A 10,614-nucleotide genomic window follows, 5' to 3' on the forward strand; every position below is an offset into this window, starting at 1 on the left:
TCAGCTTGTGCAGCAGGATAAGCGAGTCCAAACCATATCAGATGATTTTGAGTTTAGAATGACTTGATAGTTGAGAAACGGATAGATGCCCAATGTTACAGAGTTGAAGAAAGAGATAACAGAGAATGAGAAGATGGTTCATGAGCTATATAATAGATCGCTTATTATAGAAATGGTTGTTGAGATAGTGATACCCACTGTCCATGTACCAAATATTTGAGCCATCCCAGAGCCAAGAATTGAGAAGACGAAGGTAGACAAAATAAAAAGAAAGAGAAAAAAGAAACAAGATTGAGCAGTTGAGAAGAAAGCTTGTACTGAGAGTATTCAGGATAATCTCTAACGTGAGATAAGGGTCCACAAGATGACCATGGGAGCTGGCGGATTGAGAACCCCAGTTATTGATATTGCAGGAGTTGATGTTATTCCTCTGTCCAGTGTTGATTCTGTCCCGGTTGGTAAGATGGTAGGTGTCATGAGTAGGACCCAATCTGAGGGTGCACGTACAAATATTGATTCATCGGTGCCTTGACCGCTTAGGTATGACCCTTATCCTTACTCTATTTCTATTTTTGTAGTACTTGGGATAGTCCAACGATTTTTAGTTGGGGGTTAGAGGTCCAAAAAATTTAGGAGTAGCTGAAAAGAAAGACGAAGCTAAAAACTGAAAGTCTATTATGACTTGTAGGTTTGATGCAGGCTGCTGATATATGGAGTAGATCAGCGTGCCTATGGCAGCAAACTATTTTTTTTTTTTTTTTTTTTAAGAATTTGAAAAATTTTAGTTGTATTGAAAGATTTTGTTTTGATTTTTAATTTGTTATTATTGAAACACTGCTGATTTGAAATGCTATTATGGAAAGTTATGTTTGATCCCTCCTTCAAAAAATTTTATTTAAATAATTGTGTGATTGGTATATATGTATGAGACTATTATAAATCAGAAAAAGGCATTAGGATTAAGGACAGAGTAGTTAGGGACAAAATAGTTGCATAGTTGGATAACTAGTACTTAGTAATATAGCACTGTGCGGGTATATATAAGATATATTGAGTTCCCAATGTGTTGGAATCAGGAACTTGCCTGGTTGATTTTACCTAGCTCTAGGATACTCATGTAGAAGATAATCATAGGCCCTCTTTGTGTAAGTCCAGTTGGGCCTAAAATGCACTAACCAAATGAATAAATCCCCTTTGATCCAAATAGTTGAGCCATCATAGAACAATTTTTCTTATTACACCTATCACCTTCCTATTTACCTTCTAATGAACCTATTTTGACCCTAGTCCTCCTAAGGATACTGTGCACCTCAACTAAAGAAAATACCCTAAGTTAAGGGTGGCTATTATAGGGGTGCGTGAGAGAAAATGAGTATGAAGAAAATGGGTAGAAAGAAAATACTTGAAATCTGAGAAGGTGTGGTGAAAATAAAAAAGGAAAATTTGCAATAAAAATCAAAAGAAAAATAATAAGAAACACAAGTGCGAGAAAATGACACCTAGCCCAAGTGGAATGTGCTTAAAAAGGGGATACATACGGGCTGAAATAAAAGACGTAATCACTAAATGAATCCCAAAAGGTATCACACAAGCTTGAAGCCTACGTTACAAGCCAAATAAAGTCCTACAGTGATCTTACCATGACAGTCTAAAAATGTAGGAAAAGAGCATAAGGGAAAGCATATGGTATTCTTTATACACCGATGGTACTTCTTTTTAAGTAAGAGAGTCATTTGATATATTCCTGAATAGATTGATTTATCCAGAAAGAGAGTGAATGGGATTTCTTTGACTGTGAGCGCATATGGGTTATACTGCTAGGTTGCTAGAATGATTTATAAATGTAATATGTGTCTATGACCATGTGTCTATTGCTAATGTAATGACATCATCAGATTCCCTTATATTTCTATGTATGCTAAATTGTTATACACAACTGAGTTTTGAAAATTTGAATTAAAGGGGAGAACAACATGATTGAAATTAAGTTCAAAATCATTGCCATGGGTTGCTTGAGAACTTCCTATTTAAGCATTGTCCCAAGGATAGAAATTAGTATTTGGTTTTGTTTGTCTGCGACATGCAAAAGTCTAAGTTGAGGGTGTTGATATGACATGGAAACATGACACTTTCGTTGCTTAAAACTGTGAATTTAGGCGTTAACTTAGGATATTTTGTTGGATATGATGCACTTTATTGTAAATTGCAGGTAAAACATGTCTACTATAGTGTTTGAATGAAAAGGGGAGAAAAAGACTTGAAAAACACCAAACTGATCAAGATACAAATTATATCATGAGTCGTATACTCAATATATGACTCGTAGGAGGAATCGTACCCTTAACAAAAGCAACAATCAGGATACAATGCCAAGTGAGGGTAAGATACGACTCATGTATTTGAGTCATAAGATAAGTATACGAGTTGTGTCAACCAATCATAAGCATTCAAGAATCAAGGACCCAAACAAAGTTCTAAGTGACAAAAGATACTACTCGTCCATACGAGTCACACACCGAGATATATATGTAGAAGTCGTAAGCATAGCAGAACGTAAGCTATTTTTCAAATATTAAAGTGTAAGAAGTATATGAGTTGGAATTCTGAGTACAACTCATATAGGGATTTCATATATAAACCAGTGTTCAAAATCTTGGAAGGACAAAAGTCTAAGGTAGAAACGAGTAAAGGACATGAGTCGTACACTTAGGTATGACTCATAAGAAGAAGCCCTACGCTGAATTGAAAGTTGAAGACTTTTGAAGACTAGACACTGGAATGGATATGACAAATATGAGTGAAGACCGAGTCATACCAACTGTCGACTTATCTTTACCTTTCCCATTTTTATTAGGATTTTAAGGTTATTTTTAGATACTATAAATCTCCAAGGTTTTATCTTTTACTAGGTGACATTCTTTTACATATTATTACAATACTTTTACAATTGTTCATGAGATTTTAAGGTTTATTCAATTAAAGACTTTGGTATCAAATCATCTTATTCTTGTGCAATTGAATTTATGTGTTCTACATTAATAATCATGGTTTCTTATACAAACATCAATGACTAATCTCTTTTACTAAGTTTGTGGGAACCCTGGTGGACTAGTTATGTAGAGAAAGTGTGAGATTCAACTATTCTAGGGTTGCTACATTTATTTTAATCTTTTTCGTGTTAATTAATCTCAAGTATCTGCAGTACCTTGAGATAGTCTGTATTCACATTCATCCACACAACGGTGCTTGTGATAGGGAAAATAAGATTCGGACAATGATTTGGGATTCACCTTTACCTTTTAGTTCTCGCCATCTTATATAATCACTTAATCCTACCAAGTGATAGTGAATTGAGGTCGTAGCAAGGGTAAACATGGCGACACCCTAAGACTTACCCGGTAGAGGGTGAAATTTATCCTCGAGCTTACCCAACAATTATTAAAACCATTTTGTGGACTTTACAAGAAGAACATTAGAATAGTTGGGTTGACCACAACAAATTTACAACGTTGAGAAGCTAGGGGGAAAACAATGCTAGTGTTCATCTCTTACTGATTACAACTCAAAACCACTCAAGATTTGGTTACTACTTACAATTGATACTACAAATCCCCCATTTAATTTCCTGTACTACTATCAACTGGTCATGTTTTCCCTATGGGATCAACCCCAACCTAGTTGGGTAATTATATTTGCAATCGAACACAATATACTTCTAATTATAGTGTAGTTTTAGGAAACATCTCGAACCACCACACAAGTACAATTACGCAATATTTAGCCATGAAATTTAAAATTCTAGGCCATCCCTAATACATGCATTCAAAGGTCTACCTAAAAGCAATTAATGAGACAATTCAAAGCACATACTCGATCAAGGATGCGAGATATATGCTACAATGCTTTTGGGATGGTCAACATATAATCACACAGGGTGAAATTTGAGAGGATTTTAAAATGGGAGTGTGAGGGAAGTGAGCATTCAGATAGCCTCTTAACACCATCATTACCATAATTGTGGTCAGATTTCTACGATCACAGTCATGCAGCCATTGCAATCGCGATATTACAGGTGTCGTGATCGTGGTAACGTAGGCTATGTTTTGGTCCTCTATTTTCCCCTATGCAGTCCACTAAAAAAATCACATTATCCTATTCTCAAACTTATTCAAATACTCCATAGTCCCATAAATACATGGATTAATCCACAACAAAATTGAAATCTATTCTATTAACATAAAAACAAAGGATACGAGCCACTTTTGTGGTATTTATAGGTTGCATCCTAGATAGAGCCTTATTTATCATCGTGGCCTGACATTATTTATCTTTTAAAGATGGATCCTCAAGGGACCCATCATTCACCTCCTCAATCACAACATAAATAACCGATACCACTTGAAGCTTCATTGGTTGTTTTTCTATTTTTCACAGCTGGAAGGACACTTTCTCATTATTCACCTGAAATCTCATTTCTCCTAACTCCATAGCAACAATTACGCTTTCGGTTTAAAGGAAAGGAAGACCAATGATAATGGGTATCCCTTGGTCAATTTCACAATCAAGCACCACAAAATCCACCAGAAGGATGAAGAGGTCCACCTTCACCAAAACATCAAACAAAACTCCAATTGGTCTCTTGATAGACTGGTCCTCCATTAAAAGTGTCATTGTTGGTAGTGCAGAAATGCCTAAACCATATTTTTTTATAGATTCCATAGGACATGACATTAATGCTTAATCAAAGGTCACACATAGATTTTTAAACTTGTGTGTCCCTATAGGTTAATGGAATTTTGAAGGCACTAGGATCTTCTTTCTTCTCCACTATCGCACTATTCATGATAGCGCTATACTTATGAGTCATTTAATGGTGTCACCCTCAACAAAGATATTTTTTGACATCAACTTTTTCATAGGCTTAGCATACCCTGGATCTCTTGAATTGCCCAGAGCAATGTGATATTCATTGCTGGATTTGTAAGCTTAACAATGAATGTTTTGAATTTAGCATTGTCCTTCTTCTTTTTGATCCTTTGAGGGAGTAGAGGATGAACCTTCATAGTAGGAATTAGACCACTTTGAACATTATCATTCTCAACTACCTTTGGATCTCCCTCTTCATTATCCACTTCTTCATTTAACACTGGGTTTTTTTATTTCCTTCTTAAGACTTTAAAGCTTCCTCATTTGAATCATTCGTAAGCTTTTTCTTCACATTTGTTTGTTCAACATAGGTATCTTTTTAAACATCCATCAGATGATCACCGAGTGTTTTACCACTCTTAGTGACAATAGCCAACACTTGGGCATAACTTGTCGGACTCACAATAGTGTTAGTAAAAAGACCTCCTTTTTATCTAGCGTTAAATAGAGTGGAGATTTTCCTTATTTGAGTCTCCAATTGATTGATCAAGGTATTTTGTGATACCACAGTTTGGTTGATTTGAAAAACGTTTCCTTTAAATTCATGGACCATTTTGTCCGTTCCCTATACCCTAATTAAAATCCTTGCTAAAATTTCTTCGGTCTTAAAATTTTTTGGATCAACAGAGTTGGATTATTTACCCTTTTATTGGCCATAGGGAGGCATGTATTGGTCATATTCCCTTTCATTTTCTCTCCAATCGCGATCTCTATCACAATCATGCCAATTCTGCTCCCTTTCATGATTTATCAACCTTGGTTCCCACCTTGCCTTTGATAGGCTGAGTGGGAACCTATTGAAAAGTTAGCCAAATATTTAATCTCTTCATCAAGCCTCTTGGCCTCTTCATCATCATAGCCCTTGGAATCCATGGCATTCATCATTTTTGTGGGTGCACCCATCACATGCTTCATTAGTAAATCCAATTGCATCATCATTTTTTAATGCTCTCCTCCCTCTCTAAATCTATTTTTCTTTGCTCTTAATCAATATAGGAGGTATTAGGAGACCCTTTTTCAACCTTGATGTCTCAGGTCTACCATCTTCAATTTTTCTTTATGACTTCCTCAAGTAAGTTTGTAGCCACATTATAAGACATCTTCACAATTGAGTCCCTGACTACATTATCCACTATGATTTTCTTTACTTGATCCGAAGCCCAATAGAAAATTTGGAGAAGCATCTTCTCTAGGACCTCATGGTTGGAAATTGCATAAGATTCCAATTAAATCTCTCCCACACCTCATATATAGGCTCTCCATTCAATTGATGAAAGTTCATGATTTTATCACTAAATTATAGCATCTTGGATGGCAGGAAGAATCGGTCTAAGATTTCCATAGTAAGTTCACCCGATGAAATTATTGACCCATCTCGAAGAGATCGAAGCCACAATACTACCTCACCCATTAGAGAAAATGAAAAGAGGTTCAACTAGATGGGCTCTTGGGAGATATGAGCGATCTCGAAGGGGGCACATATTTTTACAAAATTCTTCAAGTGTAAAATGGGGTCCTCATGAGATTGCCCCCCGAAGAGACCCATCATTTAGAACATGTGAAACATGAAGCTCATGATGTGGAATACCCTATTCCCTTGATTACGTGGGATACGGATGGCATTCGCACATCCAACATCATGGAGTTGCTCCTCATCATCAAGGGGACAATAAAAGAAACTCGGTATTACTTGCATGGTCGCTCAGAATGTCGTGGACACTATTTAATTCACCTAAAAGAAATAAAAACAACAAATAAAGTAAATCAAAACCACAACATGTATACCCAAAGCTACAACCAACATCATACAACTAAAAACTAAGTCCTACTCCCCAACAGCGGTCCAATTTTGGTGACACTTTGGATATAGGATGATCTTTATCAATATATCTCAACTCACATTGAGGTCAATTCCCTGAGGAGTGAGTCTATTCCGAACCCTATAGGTGTTAATAGCATCTAATTCTATTCTCAAAGTAAAATAATGGAATTGGTTTGGAAAGTTCTTCGATCAAAATTAAATTGAACTATAAAATTAAGGTGAACATTGTGGTTAACATTTTAATATGAGATAAGTCTTGGGATTGTCTTCCTAGGGCCAAATAATGCATGTATCATGATAATTGAATGCATATTTTAGTCATCAACTATATGGGTAGGCTAAGTTAGGATTATCATAGGCTAAGTTAGGATTATCATCAACAAAACCTCAAGATTATCATCCATGGACCCTTGCAGATACCTCATAGATGTGGCAATCAAATCCACTAAATCTAATTAATACCTCAATTAGGCATCCCTATTTCTAGGAAGATGCCTAAGACTTAGCTAATTCTCAACTCACCATCATTTCTAAGATAGTGAAAGGAGAACAAACTACATGTACTATTCTTCACTATTACCTTGTAACCCATATCCCTCTTTCAAGGACGATATATGATCCAAAATTTCACTCACATCCCTCTTTCAATGATGATGTGAGCTTTTGAGACTTTGGGGTTCTCACTCACAAAATCCATTTTTGGAATTTTTGGTTTTTACCCACAAATCCCAACCAAATCAAACAACCAATAGTGAAACCCACAATCAATGACCAAGAAACTACACTAATAAATCACAACCCACACATATTTTCACCCAATTTCAACATCAGCCCAAGATAAATTCTTTTGCTACTCATGAAGTTAGAGAAGCGAAATATACCAAATTGATTGTTCATTGCTTCAATTAAACTTTGCAATAAAGAGTATTCAAATATCAAACTCAATTGCAACGAAAACTTATTGAAAAATTAACCATACTAAATTTCCCCAATTTGGTAGGGCTTACAAAGACTCCAATTTCAATTTCACAGTTAATGAATACCAAATGGGAAAGGGTTTTAGCCTTGTAAGGGATTTGGGGTCGGCTATGTAAATTTATAGAATTGCCCTTGAGCATAAACCGTCTAAGTGTTGATCATTATAGCTTATCCCTTGGACCCTCAGACCGCGATCATGATAACTGAGAATAGTTCTTTCTCAGGATCTTCAAGCTACACTTCTCTTCTCTTTTTGATCATTTTAAGCTCAATTCGACATCTTTCCTTTTCATCAGTTCTATATACCTGCAAAATTTGGAAATTAGTGCATTTAACTAACAAAATATTTCATTCATACCTTCAAATCATAGTACTGTGCACAAATTTTGGATGTAAGTGAGTGGTGAATTCACCACTCATTATAGAGCATAACGTAACACTTCTTGGGGGAGGGTTGTTTCTTGAGTGACTGATTCTGCAATAATATACTTCTACTATTATAGCACTAACAACCAAAGTCAAACATACAGATGACAAGCTTTATGCGTGAATAGCCAAGAGAAAATAAAGGGCAATAAATGATAACGAGAAAGGCTGTTGTATTTGGAAAGGCAGAATGGATGAGCGAAAGGTGAAATTCGATAGAGTAGGAATAACCCTCATCTCATGTAAGACAACTAAATGCAACTCAAGGTGATAACAAGTAACTAATGGACCTTCTTGAGCATAGAATATGTAATTAAGAGATAAGTCTAACCTTTTCATTATGCAGAATAAGTCTCTAGGCCAAATGGAGCTTATCTACAAAACTTGTCTTTTTATGACGCACTTTCTATAGTAAAGCCAAAGATGCCCTAAGACAAGGTACAATTGATAATTACTTAAGCTTTTTTCATACTTCTGACATTGACTCATCTTTCTTTGAAGACAAAAATGCAGAAAAAATAAAGTATTCATCTACATTCAAGTGTGAGAAAAGCACAGAATCTTGTGTCACAAAACCCAACTAGCACAACATTGCTCAATTTTGTATGGAAGTTAATACAAAATCATGTATATTGAGCATACATTTCTGACAAACTTATGGATCTTTTTGTAAAAAATTTAAAATGATAGGGTTCCTTTTGAAAAAATATAAACTTAAATTTTACACTTAAATAGTTTAAATCATTATTTGAAATCTCAAATAATTTTTTTCTGTGACTTTAGTGTTTTATATACTATGATGGAACAAGGAAAATTCGAAAATAGAGAAAACAAAGTACACCAAATTTAATGTTGAAAGATCCTTCAAATCTAAGGTAACAACCATGAGATCACAAAGATCCAAAAGGTTCAACTATAATAAAAAAAGGGTTTCAAATATTCTTCAACCCTATGGTACAAAATGTGTCAAACACGGTAAAGTAAGAGCAATAATGATGAAACTTAATTAAGAGAAATCACTAAAAGTGGAGTTGTTGTGAGAGATAAGCCTTCAAGTGGAAGAAGTCTGAGGAGGCTTCAATGCTCATGCTTCTTTACAACTACCATTTTTTTAATATATCTGAAGAATTATCATTAGTGTGTATCTTCTAAATCTTAAATAATTTGTCTTCGATGGTTATTCTAATCCAATGATACTTTCTATGAATATTCTTGGACTTAGAATAAAACGTGGAGTACTTGATGAGATAAATATCACTCTGATTATAACACAATAAAACAACCTTTGTCTGGATAAAGTTAGGTCTTTGATAATTCCTTCACCTAAAGAAATTTTTAGGCACTTTTAATGATAGGAATATATTTAGCTTATGTGGTGGATAGAGTTGTTGCGACCCAATATCTCGAGTTGTGATGATAAGTAATGGGTTCGTTGGTTGAAAATTGTATAACTTTCGGATATTTACAAGTAATTAGGTGACAAGCAATAATATATAAGAATAACAGGATAACAAAAGAGAAATAAAAATAAAAGTAACAATATCCTATGATTTAGTGAGGTTGATACAAAATCCTCTAGCAAGAGAATAAAAATACTATCAATGTCAAATGTACAATAGTCTCAAAACAGAAAGACTCAAACAAGAAGAAGGAAATAAAGTCAAATTCGGCTCCAAGACCTCACCCTATCTTTAATCTCCAAGCCACACAAATACAACATCAACAGTGGCAACTAGTACTCAAATCTATACTAGAAAGGGTACAAAAGTACAGTATGAGTACCAAATCAACATATACTCATAACAAAGAAATAAATACTCACAAGGCATTATTGGTCGATTGAGCAAAATGATAATATAAATACAATACAATGAGAGATAATTAGATAAGCCCTAGAAAAGGGAAAACCAAGAGTAGTGCTCCAAATACTGAAGTAAACAACAAAAATAATATTATGAAAAACAACATATATATTTTTAGCATAATTAGGCCACTAAAAGCCTAGAAGATGCAAATAAAAGTAAATAACCCAACGCAAGCCCCCATAAGCTCGGTGGATGTAATCAAGAAAAAGTAATAATAGTAAATACTCTAACCACCCAAATCTCGATACCATAACTATGGATCCTTCCATACCATAGATACCAAACTCTAACTGATTACATAACCATCATGAATAAACTTTCAATACCAGGCTCGAACTAAAAAAAACATCTTATATGCATGACTTAAATTAGGAATAATATAAAAGACACCATAATTGTATCGGAAGTAAGATCATCAGTTGCCGTACTTAAACTAGTATTGATACATCACAAGTTCTAAACTAGAACTAGTCTTAAGACCTCCTGAGTATAAGTGTAGAATATGTCAAAATATTTATAAATCCTTATTTTGCTCAAGAACAACAATACGACAATGTAAGAAGGATTATTGAGACTACAAGAAGATAACATAATATT

The sequence above is a fragment of the Capsicum annuum genome, chromosome 10, assembly GCF_002878395.1.
Source record: "Capsicum annuum cultivar UCD-10X-F1 chromosome 10, UCD10Xv1.1, whole genome shotgun sequence".
Lineage (NCBI taxonomy): Eukaryota > Viridiplantae > Streptophyta > Magnoliopsida > Solanales > Solanaceae > Capsicum > Capsicum annuum.